Source organism: Lutra lutra, chromosome 5, assembly GCF_902655055.1.
Source record: "Lutra lutra chromosome 5, mLutLut1.2, whole genome shotgun sequence".
NCBI lineage: Eukaryota > Metazoa > Chordata > Mammalia > Carnivora > Mustelidae > Lutra > Lutra lutra.
The window spans coordinates 128,043,854-128,061,889 of NC_062282.1; the positions used below are offsets into that span (position 1 = coordinate 128,043,854).

General features: G+C 32.6%; 1 long non-coding RNA gene across 1 annotated transcript in view; it reads left to right on the plus strand.

Annotated features, from left to right (window-relative positions):
- Window positions 1–16,773, plus strand: part of LOC125100303 (uncharacterized) — a 309,117-nt gene extending 292,344 nt beyond the window's left edge. The window contains exon 3 of the long non-coding RNA XR_007127495.1: window positions 16,710–16,773. This is a non-coding gene — a long non-coding RNA (uncharacterized LOC125100303). The remainder of the gene's footprint in view (window positions 1–16,709) is intronic.
- The last annotated feature ends 1,263 nt before the right edge of the window (window positions 16,774–18,036 follow it).

The window sequence follows — 18,036 nt, forward strand, 5'->3', positions numbered from 1 at the left end:
AGGATAGTCTGGCTTCAGGTCTCTTTTGAAATTTTAGCTAGATGGTGGATGGAGCTGGAATAGCTGGTGATTGGAGAAGCTAGGGGTTTTGCTAGACATCTCTTTTTTATGTAGTTTCTGGGATGTGAGCCCTCCATGCCGGACCATCCTGTGAGTCCCCTCACATGATGGCAGTTAGACTGCCTACATGACTGCTCAGAGCTCCAGCATTGGTGCTTACATGATCGAGTCAGAAGCTGAATCGCCTTTTATGATCTAGCTTTGGAAGTCACACATCATTTCCATCCTATTCTTTTTGATGAAACAGTCACAAATAGAATTATTCTGTCTGTGGGTATGATGATCATCAATTCTGGTTTGCTTGGAGACTGTCATGGTGTTAACACTATAATCCCACCTCCTGGGAACCCCTAGGAGAGTTGTTCATCCTACTCTTAGTTAACAGAAAAGTGTTTAATAAATTCCTTTAGTAAATTTCAGCAGTGTTTTATTTCATGGTTATTGATTTTAGGGTTCTGTATAGCCAACATTTACCTTTATCAAACCATGAAGTCTCCAGTGTTATATTCTAGAAGAAAGATTGTTTTGCTTTAATTTAGCTTTTAATCTATTTTTTAGGTTTTAATCTATAATTACTTTTTGTATTATGGTAGAAAGGAGGTCAGGTTTATTTTCTTCCATATAATTTATTTATTTGTTTAATTTATTGGAAAGAGCACTTCCCCCAACAAATATTTATTATATATATATATATGTGTGTGTGTGTGTGTGTGTGTGTGTGTGTGTGTATAATGTAATTTTTTACATGATTTCCACTGCATAATTAATAGAAATGTCTTTATGTCTTGAATTCTGGTACTAAAAGTCCTTCACCTTTGTGCTATTATTATTCAGTATCACCTTGGTTATTCTAGATCCTTTACATTTCCTTCTAGATTTTATAAGCGGCTTGTGGATTTAAGAAAATGTATCTAGGATTGTATTGAAACTATGTATCAGTTTGGACAAAATGGGCATTTTAAATATACTCAGTCATTTAATATACTAATGTGGTTTTGATGTACATTTATTTAGTTACTGAGTTTTTCTCAGTACTTCTCTGTATTTTCCAGTTTCAAGGTCTTGCTTATTTTCATTATGCAATTTCCAGATATTTGATATTGATGTTCTTGTAGAGAAGTGTAACTGATATTTTCATTTCATTTTTTTTGCTTCTTATATGTGTGTATGTATGTGAATATGTGATTTTTTGTGTGTATGTATGTTGTATCTATATGATTTTTCACATACTGACCTTGTGCTTGGAAACCTTCCTAAATTTACTTATTACTGTCAACATCTTATATTTAGATTATTTTGTATTCTCTGTGTAAAATGTATGTTATCTAGAGTAAAACTAAGGTAGTTTTTTTTTTTAACCATATTTTTTTTTCTGACCTGATTTTAAAAGCTAAAATGTTCAGTAAAATTTGAATTGTAGTGTTACAGTATATCTAATCTTTATCTAGTCTTGGTCAAAGTTTTAATAGTGTATCTAATTAGTGAGAAAACAGTCAACATTTTGTCTTTCAGCGTAATATTAGAGACAGATATATTTGGTAAATTCTCTTAGTTATAGTTTTAAAATGTTATTTGCTATGCCCAGTTTCATGAGAATAAAATTTTTAATGATAAAATGGTAGTGAATTTTAGCAAATAATTTTTCTAGCTCTTTGGTTTTGTCCTTTATTCTGTTAATATGGTAAATCATAAGTAATGGTTTTCCATAAATAAATCCCACTTTATTATCATGTATTAACCATTTGATGCATCAACTGGATTATATTTGCTGTGATTTAAAAATTTTCACATCAATTTTCCTGGAAAAATCTTTTCTCTAATTTTTCTTTCTGATGTCTTTGTTTCCAGGTTATGGTATCAGCATTATGCTGGTTACATAAAATGAGATAGAAAGTGTTGCTTTTTTTTTTTCTATTCTATGGGAGATTTTTTGGAACATTTGATACTATTTCTTCCTTAAGTATTTTGAAGAATGCATCAGTGGAAGTACCTGACCTATTTATTTTCTTTTTGACAAAGATTTTACATATGGATTAAATTTCTCTTACAGATATAAGATTATTCACATTTTCTATTCATTTTGTATTAGTATCAGTAAATTGAATTTCTAAGAAATTTGCCTATTTCTAAGAAATTTGCATTAAAAATTCTAAGCTATTAACATAAAGTTATATGTAATATCTGTTATTATATTTTTAGTATTTATAGTTGTGATGTCCCTATTTCCATTTCCATTACTGGAATTTGTGTATTCTTGTTTACTCTTCTCTCTTAGGAGTTTATCAATTTTATAATTCTTTTTGAAGATCTACGAATTGGTTCTACTGATTTTTTTCTGTTGTACATCTGTTTTTGTTCTTTGATATTTCCTCATTTAATTTTTTTTTTACTTTCTTCTTTTATACTTTGGCTTTAATTTACTATTGTTTTTCTCTGATTGAGTCAGAAGCTTAGATAATTTATTCTCAGTCTTTTCTTGGTAATATGTGCTTTTTAAGTCATAAATTTGGTACAGTACACAAGTTTTGATATGTTTTATTTTCATTGTCATTCAGCTCAAAAGATTTCTTAATTTCTATTGTTGTTTTTTTTTTGCGGGGGAGGGGTGTTGGGGTCCTTAATTTCCAAACCCCTGCAAAAAGATATAGTATTCTACTGTGTGCTATACTGTACAATTTTTATTTTTAACTACTTAGAGTTTCTTTATGGCTTAAGTTAAAATCTACTTTTGTAAATGTTATATGTGCACTTTAGAAGAATCCTTTTTTCTACCATATGGGCATAATGTTCTATAAGTATCTATCAGAGTAGGTTATTAAATTATATCATAAAAATCTTAACAATATGTTTAATTTGCATCACCTGTGGTACTGCAAGGTAATTGTTAAAATCTCCAGACAGGATAGTTGATGGCTTTCTCTCTTTGTGAGTTCTGTTTTCAAACTGTATATTTTGGTGGGTATCAAAATTGGATTTATATGTCTTTTTATCTAATTAAGCCATTTATCAGTATAGAATATTTTATTTATATCCAATGAACTTCTTGCTTTAAGGATTATTTTATCTGATAACATTAGTAGCACCCACTTTAATTTCCAGTGTTCACATGGTAAATATTTCTCCATCCATTTACTTTCAGTTTAATTGCGTCCTCATATTTAGAGTGGACTGTGTGTGTGCGTGTGTGTGTAATATTATTTTAATCAGTGTGGTTATCTTTGATTTTTACTAGGAGTCTTAATGTCATTTAATTTAATGTAATTGGTAAATGAGTTGAATTTAAGTCTACCATATTGTTCCTGTTTTGAATTTATCCCATCTGTTCTTTGTTTATTCTGAATTTTTTTCTTTAATTTAATCAGATTTTAAATTACTTTACCATCTTATCATCTGTTAGCTTTTGTTTGTGATTACTTCTGTTGATCTGTTCATTATATTATTCATTTTTTAATTTGTTAAAAACTACATTAAAACAATATATGAGCCACTTCTCAAATGTTGCCATAGGTAGGCTCCATTTACCCTGTGTGTACCATTTGTTCTATTCTTATGTTTTACTATGTGTTACAGATTCTGTGATAAATTCTATCATTACTCTAAGATGTCAATATTCATTATATTTACCAATTTATTTACTATATTTGGAAACTTTCAGTTTTTCTTAAAGGTTTTTTATTTCATCTGGGATGCTTTACCTTTAACATAAGTAACTACTTCTAGTATTTCTTAGGGTTCATATCTGTTGGAGACAAATTATTTCAGCTTTTCTCTTTTATATAAAATCTTAATTCTGCCTTTGTTTTTGAATAATATTTTATTGTCATGTTATATCTTTCAATATTTTAAACCTGTAATTCTGTTGTATTCTGCCTTTTATTGTTTCTGTTGAAAAGCCAGCTTTTTATTCCTTCATTTGCTTTTAAGTATTTTCAATCTGTATTTGTTTTGTTTTTGTTTTTGTTTTTAGCAATCTGTGATCTTCTTCATAGTTTTCCAGCTGTATGGTCACTGAATTGCTTGAATCTGTGGTTTTATATCTTTCATCAGGTTTAGACAATTCCTAGTCTTTTTTTTTATATTTTTTCCAATATTCTCTTTTTTTCTCCTCTTATACCTCAACTACATATATTAGAAATATTTTGAACTCTTCTTTATATATCTTTTGCTCTCCCCGCTTTTCTATTTTTTCCCCATGTTTCAGTTTGAAGATTTCTATTCATCTCTTTTTGAAATGACTAATCCCATCTTCTGTTAGTTATAGGCTTCTGTTGAACCCTTCCATCAAGACTTTAACTAGTTATATATTGGTAGTTATATATTGGTACTTACAGGATACAGATTAGATTCTTATTTCTATTGATTCCAGATATATTTTGAAGTTTTTTTGCTTTTCATTCATTCTTTCTATATGCTATTCCATTTTATTTAGTGTATTAATCACATTATCTGAGATCTCTGTGCATCACATCCAATATATGAATCATCTCTGGTTCTGCTGCTTTTCATTAATAAACATAACTAGTAAATTTTTTAAAAGAGTTTGACATTATAATTTCTTTTGAATATAAGTCACTTTTTGCAAGCTTGTAAACAGAATCAAATTAAGGCTGTCCAGTCCTCTAGGGATGCAGGCCAAGACTTGTGATCTTCAACAGAATAACATCATAATACAAGGTGCTAACAATGGGGTTATAAACACTAAGTAATTACCACTTATTTATATATTTCCCTTAGGAAACAGCCAAAATCCCAGAGCTTAAATGCATGATATATAGAACATCTCTATCTGCAGAGGACAGGATCACCTGAATTATATGCTTGGCAAACTATTGGTAAGCCAGATCAGAGCTAGCCATGAATTAATGAGCAGGGGAGATTTTTATATTTTAAAAACTTGCTCTGAGGTTTTAAAAAAGAAGGACAAAAACCACTTCTGATTGCTATTAATAAGAAAGGAAATAAAAAAAATATTACAGATGAATCCAGACCAATATTTAATTTTGCCAGGACCTTCCACCTAGAACACAAAGTTGGAGATAAGTATAGAGGATAAAATACTTATATATTTTCAAAATAAATTACCTAACTGCCACCGGTATCTGTCCTTCCCCAAATGTGATTATCTAATTGTTGGATATTGAGTGCTAGAATGCGGTGCACCAGAAGTCCAAAACTAGTAATTTTTTGTTTGCTAGAATTATGTATTATATATTATAGAATCCTGGATTTTTTACTTTTTTCTAAAAATTATTAGATTGTCTTCTTTCATGCACTTAAAAATTTATTGTTCAGTCTCTATTTAATATTTTTAGGACAGGTTATCTTAGGTTCTCCTTTTTTCAGTGTTGAAATTATCACCCCTTGGGTGTGCTTTTTATTCACAGTTAATGGTCTTTCTGGAATTTCAGTTAAAGATCCAGCATGGTCACCAGGGTCACTCCATTACGGATGGGCTTGAAATCCAAATTCTGTTTCTTCACTCTATATTGCCTCTAAAATATTTTACATTTTCCTGGCCTCCAAGTGGCTATGTTCTACTAAGCATGCATAAATATCAAGGACTTTTTCTCTGAAGACTTTTCCTCTCTAAGACTTTATCCCCTAAAATGCTGCTTGTCTAAACAACTTTGATACGTAATACCTGTCACCTCTGCCAATTGAGATCTCTCTTTTTGTGGGTTCTCTTTCCTTACAGTATGATCTGGACTCTTCATTCAAGGCAAAACTACTGTGAATATTGGCCTTATCTTCTAAGTTTATCTTCTCTCATAAATCGTGGCCCAAAGTTGATTATTGCCCAATACCTAAAAAGAATTTCTTTATATATTTTGTTAGTTTTGAAAATAATATATTTTCCTTCTCCCTCTCTTCCTCCTCCTCTTCTTCTTCCTAATTTTCCATGAAAATTAGAATTTGAACATGAAATACTTAGTGGAAAGTATGCCAATAACAGAGCAAATAAACATAGAGTGATCTATTCCAGTTCACATTTTAGTGCTACATGGAACAGTTTAATCTCTTTTAAATTTTTATTTATTTTTTATTAACATATCACTGCACTCACCATAGCACATACCTTTCCCCAATGTCCATAACCCAACCACCCTCTCCCTACCCACTTCCTCCCGACAACCCTCAGTTTGTTTTGTGAGATTAAGAGTCTCTTATGGTTTGTCTCCCTCCCAGTCCCATCTTGTTTCGATTTTTCCTTCCCTACCCCCCAAACACCCCACTTTGCCTCTCAACTTCCTCATATCAGGGAGATCATATGATAATTGTTTTTCTCTGGTTGACTTATTTCGCTCAGCATAATACCCTCTTGTTCCATTCACATCATCACAAATGGCAAGATTTCATTTCTTTTGGTGGCTGCATAGTATTCCATTGTATGTATATATACCACTTCTTCTTTATCCATTCATCTGTTGATGGACATCTAGGTTCTTTCCATTCTTTGGCTATTGTGGACATTGCTGCTATAAACATTCAGTGCACTGCCCTTTTGGATCACTACATTTGTATCTTTAGGGTAAATACCCAGTAGTGCAATTGCTGGGTCATATGTAGCTCTGTTTTCAACTTTTTGAGGAACCTCCATGCTGTTTTCCAGAGTGGCTGCACCAGCATGCATTCCCACCAACAGTGTAGGAGGGTTCTCCTTTCTCTGCATCCTTGCCAGCATCTGTTGTTTCCTGACTTATTAATTTTAGCCATTCTGACTGGCATGAGGTGGTATCTCATTGTGGTTTTGATTTGTATTTCCCTGATGCCAAGTGATATGGAGGATTTTTTCATGTGTCTATTGGCCATCTGGATGTCTTCTTTGCAGAAATGTCTGTTCATGATTGAACAGTTTTCTGTACTTTTTTTAGGTTAACAAGCCAACACTGCAGCCGTTACTTTTATATGAGAGGATTTTTCTTCTAGTTCATTCAGTTATTGGTAACAATATAACACAGTTTTTAAAAAACATACTTCTTTTACTTTTCTCTGCCTTCACTTTTGGGGCATTAATTAATAAGACTTTGCATTTGACTTGATTTCCAAGAGGGAAATGTATATAATATAATAACATTTATTCTAAAACTTTACATTTTTCCAAAGAATAATTGTAAATATTAAAAGGGGAAATTAATCATATTTGTGATACTTTAATGACATCATTGCCTGATCCTCAGAGTCTTCCTACAAGAGCTATATACACTATTTTAAGCCTCTTCGCAGCGTTTGGAAATAATACAAAGTCTAGTAAGAATCAGTAAAATAGTATGATAGAGAACTCTTACCTCAGTTTATAAATCTTGGTATTTATGACTAAATTGCCTGAGTGCTGGTTTATAAACAGAGTACCAATTAGAAGTTTATGGATTTTAAGAAATAATACTCCAAATCAGGTAAACTTATCTTTTTAGGGAACCCATTGACTAAAGAAAGAGAGATACTGTCCCAAGCTTCATATTAAACTTAATATTTACAAGTAAGGTATAATACCCAATTTCTTTTATGTACAAACTCTTTTAACATTATTGTTATACCTTGTGCTGGCAGGCTGCTTAAAAAGTGTTGCTTTTGTTTTGTTTTTCTGTAATCCAGTTCTCCTTAAATATGAATGTATATAGATATATCTATCTATAATCTAGATATCTAGATATATCTATAATCTAGATATCTAGATATATCTATCTATAATCTGTATATCTATATCTATATCTGTATCTATATCTGTATATCAACAGTGACATAAGGTGCCTGTTCAAAGTGTATGTCCTTTGGCTTCAAACTCAAAGATACCACATGCCAAGTCTAGACTGGGGACTCAGATATATGCAATAATGGAAATCTGATCCAAGTAGTTCAAGGACAACATTTGGTAAATACTACTGTGAGTACTCTAGTAAGTGCCCTGTAGCATTGGAGTTGTTGCTTAATATCTCTGAGACTGAATTTCCCATATTTTAGTAAATGGTATGATTAATCTAGCTCATCCTTTAGATAGAGTTTTAGATATATGGTAAGTATGGCAGTATTATCTATTTCTATATTTGCCAGTAGTCAGGAATCATAGGTCTCAGGATGAAATCATGGTAAGTTTATTGTATATAATAATTTATACATTTATGATGTTTTATACCTTTTTCCTTAATTGTTGCGTGTGCACACTACATGCATGTACACACACACACTCACAAATAAAAACCAAAACTAACCAAACAAAAAAAACACTGTATGAATGAGAGCATTGAGCCTGAGAAAGAATAAATGATTTTTAAACTGAGAGTACAAAAGGACTGAGGTGGAACCTGAATCCAACCTGACAGATTCTGAGTTCGTTCTCCTCTGATTATACTGTAGGTCATCCCTGTTATCTCTGCTGATTAAATCATCAGAGAAAGAGTTGACCTACCCATTCCGTAAATATTTATTTAGTGCAAACTATGAAAAAGGCAATGTACAAGATACTAGATTATAAGTTAATAAAGGCAACAAAAATCCTTGCCTTTATATGGCTTGCATTCTACAGTGGAGAGAAAAGAATGCAAAGAGGTTTTGAGCCATGTGTAAGTTGTGAGACCATGAGATAAAAATGTACCTGGCATATTTGAGAAAAATCAAGGAAATCCATGTGTTTGTGAGTAGTGAGAAAGGAGAAGAATAATAGGAGATAAGGTTAAAAGTGTTAGATAGTTTTGTAGACCCATCCATAGGACTTTGGCTTTTAACATGAGTAAGATCGAAAGTCATTAAAGTTTTCTGATGAGAAAAGTATTATAATCCAATTTGTGTTGTTCCACATTAATTTTGGTTGCTATTTTGAGATTATTGTGAAAGATCTAAGTGCATAAGCAAAAAAAAAAAAAAAAAAAGAAGAAGAAGAAAACTAGAAAGTTATTGAAATGAAAGATGTAAGTGATGAGGGCCAGCTTGGTAGCTGTGGAAGTAAAAAGAAGACACTAGATTCCCTAATATAGGAGTAGAAATAATAGTATTTTCTAACAGATTGGATATTGGCTTTGAGAGAAAGAAATCAGAAATGATTCCCTTGGTCTTTCTTGATAGTGTATTGAGCTGGGGACAGTTACAGAGAGCATTCCTTCCTTGGAGGAAGTCCGTGATTTCACTTTGGACTTTTTAAGTTTGAAATGCCTAAGAGGCATTCAATTGTATATCCTAATTATGGAGATGAACTCAAAGACCTAGAGTTCAGGGAAAGATTCAGATTGAAATAATAAATGTGGGAGCCCTCAGCATATATATGAGATACATCCATGAGACTGGATGTGGTCTTTAAGAGAGTAGACACAATGAAAAAAGAGATACCAGGGCAGAAATTGAGGATGTAAGGAAGAAGCTAAAAGGGAGATTGAAAAATACCAAACAATGTAGGAGTAAAACCAGATAAGGGTATTACTTTAGATACTTAGTGAAAAAAAAAAAATGCTTTGAAGAAGACAAGATGCCTGACAAAATGTCCAGAGAGATTATAATCTTTCATGTTTCTCTGGATTTTTCTAAGACAGGAAATACTTCAGTGTTAAAGTATTTTATAAGGGAGGCTTATGCTTAACCTGGACAGACGTAAAGTCCAACTTTTGGGGGCGCCTGGGTGGCTCAGTGGTTAAAGCCTCTGCCTTCAGCTCAGGTCATGATCTTAGGGTCCTGGGATCGAGTCCCACATCAGGCTCTCTGCTCAGCAGGGAGCCTGCCTCCTCCTCCTCTCTCTCTCTGCCTCTCTGCCTACTTGTGATCTGTCTGTCAAATAAATTAAAAAAAAATCTTAAAAAAATACAACTTTTATTCTCTAATAGATACTAGACTCAACTTTAGATCCAATTTTCAGTTTGGAAACTCTGTAGCCCCAAAGAACTTTCCTAAGCTCTCCACTTTTATTTTCTCTTTCTTTTTTGACATCTGGGGACTTCTCTTTTTTTACCTTATCTTTATATTTTTTTTCCATTCATTTTCTAATTTATTCTACTTTTTGTGTGTTAATCAAGTTGACTTAATCAGAATCAGTCAGAGTTGTGTGATATTTTCCTCGACTATTCCATGAGAAAGTTATGTCTGATTCCAAACTAAACACAATGCAGAATAAAACCATGTTATGGAACCAACCTGTCTTAAAATAAGCATGCTCTATTTTTTTTTGAGTTGGGCGGGGTCTTAGTTCCTCTTTCTTGGCAATCTTATTTTGTGAATTAGTTAGCCAGTAATATATAAGTCTTCTTCAGCACAATGAGTTCATGAAATTAAATCTTAAAATTATTTTTCTAAGTTCTCACAATACCATAGAACTGGTATTTCATTTGTTTTTGTTTTTTGGAATTTTTTTCTTTTTTTTTTGTCCTTGAAAAAAATGATATTAAATTGCCTTGATGTCATCTTTTCAAGAAAATTCAGGTATTGGTTGAGTCTTTCTAATAATGATCAATGTTGAACACATCAGAATGGGAAAAAAATGGCAAATGAGAACCATTATGGGATATTCTCAGCACTTAGATTATGGCTGGTGTCCAATTTTCATTTATTAACCCTACTTATGCTTTCTGGGGCACATAGTAGACTGAGGTTCTACTTGAAGTTAGGTATCCCCCATTTCCCTTTCACTTGACTTTCAAGAATGCCAGAGGAAAGAGATACCAAGATGTTCAGTCTTGTTTTTGCTTAACATGCAGAAATTATAAGATTTTAGATCACTAAAATCTATTATAAAGAAACTTTGAACATAAATTTGAGTAATTGACCCTTAAAAAAGAGTATTCAGCTGATTATCAGTGGTACTTGCTTTCTGGAAGAGTCTAATCTCCCCTTATTAATAGTGAGTCTACCCAAGTTAGCTGCTCTGAACAGATTACACATTCTGGAGAGAAGATGAAAGTTTGGAAAAGGCAAAGGCAAAAGTCAAATCTATTGAGAAATAAAGTCAAGGCCTGATATGGGCAGAATAATGGAAAAAATGAGTAAAGAGCTAAGAATGAGGCTAAGCACTTACAGAATGTTTAGTCAGTGCATCATTGCTAGTCTTGCTATTATTGAACCAAAAGGTTCTACATTACAACAGCCAGTGCTTTAATATTAATAAAGTGGTTTTATATGCAGTAATTGATTTGGTACATAGAACAAAGGGCAGGTCTTCTTGTCTTTACTGTACCAAGAAGAAGCTTTACTGTTTCTTTCCATTTTACTGCATGGCCTTCAGCCATGCTGAAGTAAAAGATCTGGAGAACTAAATCAGTTTCCTGATACTCAAAATTGTTGTATGATTCCTATCAGTATGGAACTTATCCCAGTGTAGGCAGCCAGGTTTAACAGCAGGTAATAGACACCCTCATTTCAGAAAAAGAACCTGAGAAGGAAGGAGGAAAAAGGGAGGGTGGAAGGAAGGAAAGGAAGGAGTGAAGGAGAGAGAAAGAGAATATGACTGTTTTTTTTTTTTTTTTTCCTCTGGCAATCAGAGTTGTCTTTCTTCTGACAGATAATGTTTTAAAGAGAGGAAAATTTTCCATAGCTTCTTTCCACTATAGACAGCCTGAGGCTACATTCTGATATTCATTGAAGCTATTATGGCATTATTAGTTAGTTCTTAGTGAATGGAAATTATTGATAGAATACCCATAATTCTTAATAAGCATTCTAGGCAGGCTGAAATGTACTTCAGAATATATGTAAATGTACAGGCAAAGAAACTATTTCAGTTCTACTTTCCAGGAATATTTCAAGGCTCCATAGCTCATATCTATTTTATTTACTCAAGATGAGTAACTATTCTAGATGCTGATCATATGCTTTCTCCATGTTCAGTGGTTTCTTAGATCAACACTATTTGAGATAAAACAAAACAAAACAAAACAACCAAAGAGCAAAATCCTCAGCTTTCTTCTTGTGGTTCTTGTCTTCCTACTTTGCACTGTTTACTTCTTCCTTACCCCTTCCTGCCCCCAGCTCTGGAATCTTTTAGTAGATGAAATCTTTAGATTCTGACTTGGATTCCAAGGGCCTGGGTAAAGATCTATGTTCTCTGTTTTTACTGTAAAATAGGTTCACTAATTTCAGTTGTTATTTTTCTTAATTTAGAATATCTGGTATTCTTTACATCTTACTGATTCATTCTGCTTTCACTTGTAAATATTATTAGAACAAGTTATTTCTTTATAACATAATTTATAAGTTGTCAAAAATTAAATGTGTACTGATAGCTAATGTATGAAAATACAACCACATTAACCAGCTTTATGTTTTTTATAAAATAAAACTACACAATCAAGTAGGAGAATATGATACACAGTACTTTTTTTTTTTACTTATATGTATCCTTAAGAACTTTCCAAAACAAAGCACTTACCAATTTAGATTTTTTTAAAAATATTTTATTTATTTATTTTACAGAGATCATAAGTAGGCAGAGAGGCAGGCAGAGAGAGAGGAAGGGAAGCAGGCTCCCTGCTGGACACAGAGCCCGATGCGGGGCTTGATCCCAGGACCCTGAGATCATGACCTGAGCCGAAGGCAAAGGCTTTAACCCACTGAGCCACCCAGGCACACCACCAATTTAGATTTTTAAAGACAGCTTTGCTTTTAGTAGTTTTGGTGTACATAGTTAAATAAGAAGGATTTTTTTAGTTAGACGTGTGCTGTTTCCAGGATTTTAAAATGATAACAGTGATTTTTAAAAATGATGTAATGATTAAACATGTGCATGTGTATATATTTATTTGCACACAGTAAAAACACATAAGTATGTTAAATATTTGAAGAAGAATTAGTAGTTCAAAGATGAGATGCCATTTGAATTTAATTAATTGCCTAGTCACCTGGTCAAAAGTCAGAGATTTATTTTCTCATCTGTAGTATATACAAACGCTTATTTCCTCTTGTCCTTATTGCGCATTGGAACTCTGTAGTAGTTGTTCATCTTATAGGGAAAATTTTATTCTAAAACGATTCTAATTTGAATTTTGTAATATGTTGAATACTATATTATGAATATATATTTTGCATATGAATTCCCATTCTGCAGTTTTATCCATTTGTTTTTGGCAGTTGCTCTTTTTCCCTTATAAATTCAAGTCATGTTTCAATGTTAAATGAGTAATTATGTCTATCATATTTCCTCCAAATATTTTATATTTTCACTTTGATCAGATCATTTTTACATTGTAGGTATAGTTGTCGCACAAAAATTCTATTTTTATGTAGTCACATCATAGTAAATAAATAAAACTTACCTCCCTGTTCCTGCTTCCACTGAAGTGTCTTTAATTTAATGTATCTTATATTTTAGGGTTACATATAAGATTTTGTTTATATAAGATTTTGTTTGAAAACTATTCATCTGGCCCTTTTTATTAATATAGTCATGCCTTAACCTGATAATAAGATTTCTCTCCAGTATGACTATACACTGTATTTAGTCTCTCATAAATAGAAATCCATGTCATAAATCTGAACCATATTCTGTATTCTATCATTATGGTAATTATTTCTTGCTTTTATTCTATTGCTTTCTGCCAGGAATGTCTTTAATAGTCTTTATTTTTATAAAATCTTAGCAGAGTTCATTTTTGAAAGGCATTACAAGAGAAAACAACAGGGGACTTCAACAAATATTTGTTGTTCTGAATTGTCTTAGACGGCTATTATAGACATATTTAGTTGATTGCGGTTAAAGAATTCGGTTTGTGTCCTGATGCCATTATCTAAAGAAGTATAACTTTTGATAAAACTAAGTCACTTTTTTAAGACTATTAATTTTTAATTTTCAACTTCTTTATCTACAAAATAGAGATTATACAGGAGTACTGCCCAAGTTCATATGAGATTAAGTTAAATAATATTAAAATGTTTGTAGTGGCATGAAGATAGACACATAGATCAATGGAACAGAATAGAGAGCCCAGAAATAAACCCACACTTATATGGCCGGTTAATCTATGATAAAGGAGGCAAGACTATACTATGGAGAAAAGACAGTTGCTTCAGTAATAGGTGCTGGGGAAACTAGACAGCTACATGCAAAATAATGAAACTGGACCACTTTTTAACACCATACGCAAAAATAAACTCAAAAAGGATTAAAGACCTAAACATGAGACCTGAAACCATAAAACTCTTTGAAAATAACACAGGTAGTAAGTTCTCTGACATTGGCTGTAGCAGCATTTTTCTAGATATGTCTCCTGAGGCAAGGGAAACAAAAGCAAAAATAAACTATTAGGACTACACTAAAGCAAAAAGCTCTTGCACAGTGAAGGAAACCGAGAACAAAATGAAAAAGCAACCTAAATGAATGGGGAAAGAATTTGCAAGTGATATATCTGATAAAGGGTTAATATCTAAAATATGTAAAGGACATGTACTACTCATCAAAAAACCAAACAATCCAATTAAAAAATGGGCAGAGGACATGTACATACATTTTTTTTTTAAGGAAGACTTACAGATGGCCAACAGACACATGAAAAGATGCTCAACATCATTATTTATTAGGTAAATGTAAATGAAAACCATAATGAGACACCACTTTACACCTGTCAGAATGGCTAGGTGTAAAACACAAGAAATGACAAGTGTCAGTGAGGATGTGGAGAAAAAGGAACCCTTGTGCACTGTTGATGGGAATGCAAAGTAGTATAGCCAGTGTAGAAAACAGTATTGAAGTTTCTCAAAAAATTAAAAATAGAAATACCACATGATATTTTTGGGTTTTTACTCAAAGAAAACAAAGACACTAATTTAAAAAGATATATGCACCCCTATGTTTATTTCAGCATTATCTACAATGCCCATGATATGGAAGCAACCTAAGTGTCCATCAATATATGGATGGATAAAAAATATATAGTATACACACACACCCACAATGGAATATTACACAGCTATAAAAAGGATGAATCTTGTCATCTGCAACAACATAGGTGAAACTAGAGTATATAATGCTAAGTGAGGTCAGGCATAGAAAGAAAGATACAATATGGTTTCACTCATACGTGAAATCTAAGAAAATAAATGAATAATCAAACCAAAAGCAGAATCAGACTTAAAAAATACAGAGAACAAACTGGTGGTTGCCAGAGGGAAGGCAAATGGGAACATGGGCAAAATGGGTAAAAGGAAGTAGGAGATACAGGCCTCTAGTTTTGGAATGAATAAGTCATAGATGCAAAATATACAGATAGAGAATATAGTCAATGATATTATTATAGCAAATTACGATGACAGATGGTAGTTGCACTTGTGGTGATATTAGCATAACATATAGAGATATAGAATCACTATTTTGTGCACCCAAAACTAATGTAATATTGTGTGTCAATTATACTCAAATAAAAATAAGTAAATAAATAAATAATGTTTGTAAAAGCACTTTTTATATTATAATTTTGGAACAAAGTCTTAATTATTATGCTCACTTGAATATAAAAGTGAAGGGGTAAAGATTCGAATGGATTAAGATTTTCTTTTTTTTTTTTAGAGTTTGTTTAAGATTTTATTTATTTATTTCATGGATAGAGATCAAAGCAGGCAGAGAGGCAGGCAGAGAGAGAGGGAGAGGCAGGCTCCCTGCTAAGCAGAGAGCCCAATGTGGGGCTTGATCCCAGGACCCTGGGATCATGACCTGAGCCGAAGGCAGAGGCTTTAACCCACTGAGCCACCCAGGTGCTCAAGATTTCTTTTTTGAATAATTAAACTTATATTCCTTTAATAATTGATTAATTAAAGTTGTCTTATTTTTATAAGCTTGTGTTGTTCTCAGTCATTAATAAAGTTTAATAGGTCACTCAAGGACAGAATTCACTCTGTCCCCAGAATATTTCACTATATTGAGTTATTTTCAGAACTAAAAAGCTGGTGCAAAAAATTCTGTTAATCAGCTATATAGTTTTAATAACTGTGGTCTAAGCCTATTTAAAATTGTGAACAGTTAAGAAAAGTATCTATGATATATCCAATTATTTGGCTTTCCAAATTTAGTTTATTTTTCCTTTTTCTTTGAAGGGTATGGAGCTAAATTTGTTATAAGCATTACTGAGTAACAAATAGATATAATTCTAGAAGTTTCACTTTGAGAATAAAAATTTAACATTTATGTTTCTCCTGTATCTGCCAAAAATCTCTTTCTATGGAATCAGAATGTACTCATTCATACAACAGCAAAATCTTAACGTCCAACTCCTGTTTATCCTAATCTGTCCCTGAACCTATCAACTCTAATTTCCAACTGAATTTGTTTTTCCATTCTCTGTCTATGCCACCACTGTCTTATTTGAGTTTTCATCATTTCTTTCACCTGGATAATTATAATAATTTCCTATTTGATGTAATTACCCCTAACCTTTTTCCCTCTTATCCATTTTTCAAAGTGCCACTAAAGTGCACATTGAATTATGTCATATTCCTTTCTTATACATCCACACTTGCTTTCTATTCCATATATTCGTCTAACACTATATTCTCTCTAAGATCAGTAAGGCCACTCAGAATCTTGCCACAGTGGTATAGCTCAGTGGTGGAGCATTTGACTGCAGAATCTTGCCACAGCTTATTTTTCCAGTTTCAGCATCATAAACAACAAATCCTCTGAACAATCAGATTATCTGTTATATGTTGCTTTGACTGACCTGTTGAATTTTCTTTTCTTTTCCCACTTCCAGCCTAATGAAACCCTACTCCTCCATTATAACATATATAAATGTCACTTCCTATGGGAATATTTTTTCTGGCCAACTCCATGATTACAATTACTTCCTCCTTTCTTTGTGGATCCTCCAATATATCAACATGGTTGGTATTTCTGTATTTGTTTTGTAATTGCCTATTTATTTTTAGGTCAAATTTGGGTCAGAATCAGATGTCATGTTTTTTCCATAGCTATACCTTTTAGTCTGTGGTGCATATTTGGCCCATTGTGAATATCTATTGTTGTTTGGAAAGAGGAATAATGAAAAAGAGAGCTCAAATGATCTGTAAAGAAGGAGAAGGAGATACGGTATGTGAAATGGTATCCTTCACAGAGTAGCATTTTTTTTTTTTTTCCCACAGCACTCTTGCCATTTGCAATAAGTCTCATCATTCATGGGTTGTTATTACTGAGGTCTTCACAGAAGAAATATTATTCCATTTCTGGCTGCTCTCTGCAGCACTTATACTTCGTTATTTCCCTGTGGACTTTGTGTCCTTCAGTTTTTCTCACACTCCTTTTTTCTTCAGTAGTATCTGTGATGAAGGACTGATGCCAAGTAATCAACTTCATTTCTTTTGGAAAAAAAAAAAAATCCCAGTCTGAACTGATGGTTATTTTATAGACAAAAGCATCCCTCCATATTCTCTGCAAAACCTTAGAAGCATTTCAGCACAACGTAGTAGAATATGCCAATTGATGAAATGCCAAAGCTCCATAATGGAAAACTAAGAAAAAGATAAAAATTATTTTCACCTAAGAAATTGCTATTAGTTCAAGTAGCACTTAACAAGTGAAATGAATATGCCCTGGAGTAGAAATTTCATCTTTGGCAGCTGCAGTACATAGACTCACTGGCTGTCCTTTGTTCCTGCTTATTCGGAGAGTCTCATTTTATAGGGAGGATGATTCAATTTGGATTTAATTCCTCTTCTTTTTTTTATAATCATAAAATGGGGTGTTGGAGGATCATATAGGGTTCTCCCACACTTGCAAATTCCTCATTATTTAATGTAATGTCAGTTTAGCTTACAGAAATACCTTTTGTTTTCTGCTACCCAGTTTTATTCAACCAAAGTGCATTTTTATGATATAGAACAGAGAGGAAGTGAATGTGGGCATGGGGTTGAGGAGGCAAAACAGACGAGGTTGGCAGATGGTTAATGATCCTTCTAGCTATATCCTCAGGGTTAAGATGTTAAAAAAAAAAAAAAAGGTACCTCAGTGTGTCATTATACAAGAAAAAAATAAAGAGGCAAGATAACCTGAGTTGAGGAAGGTATTGTAGCACTTAATTTACA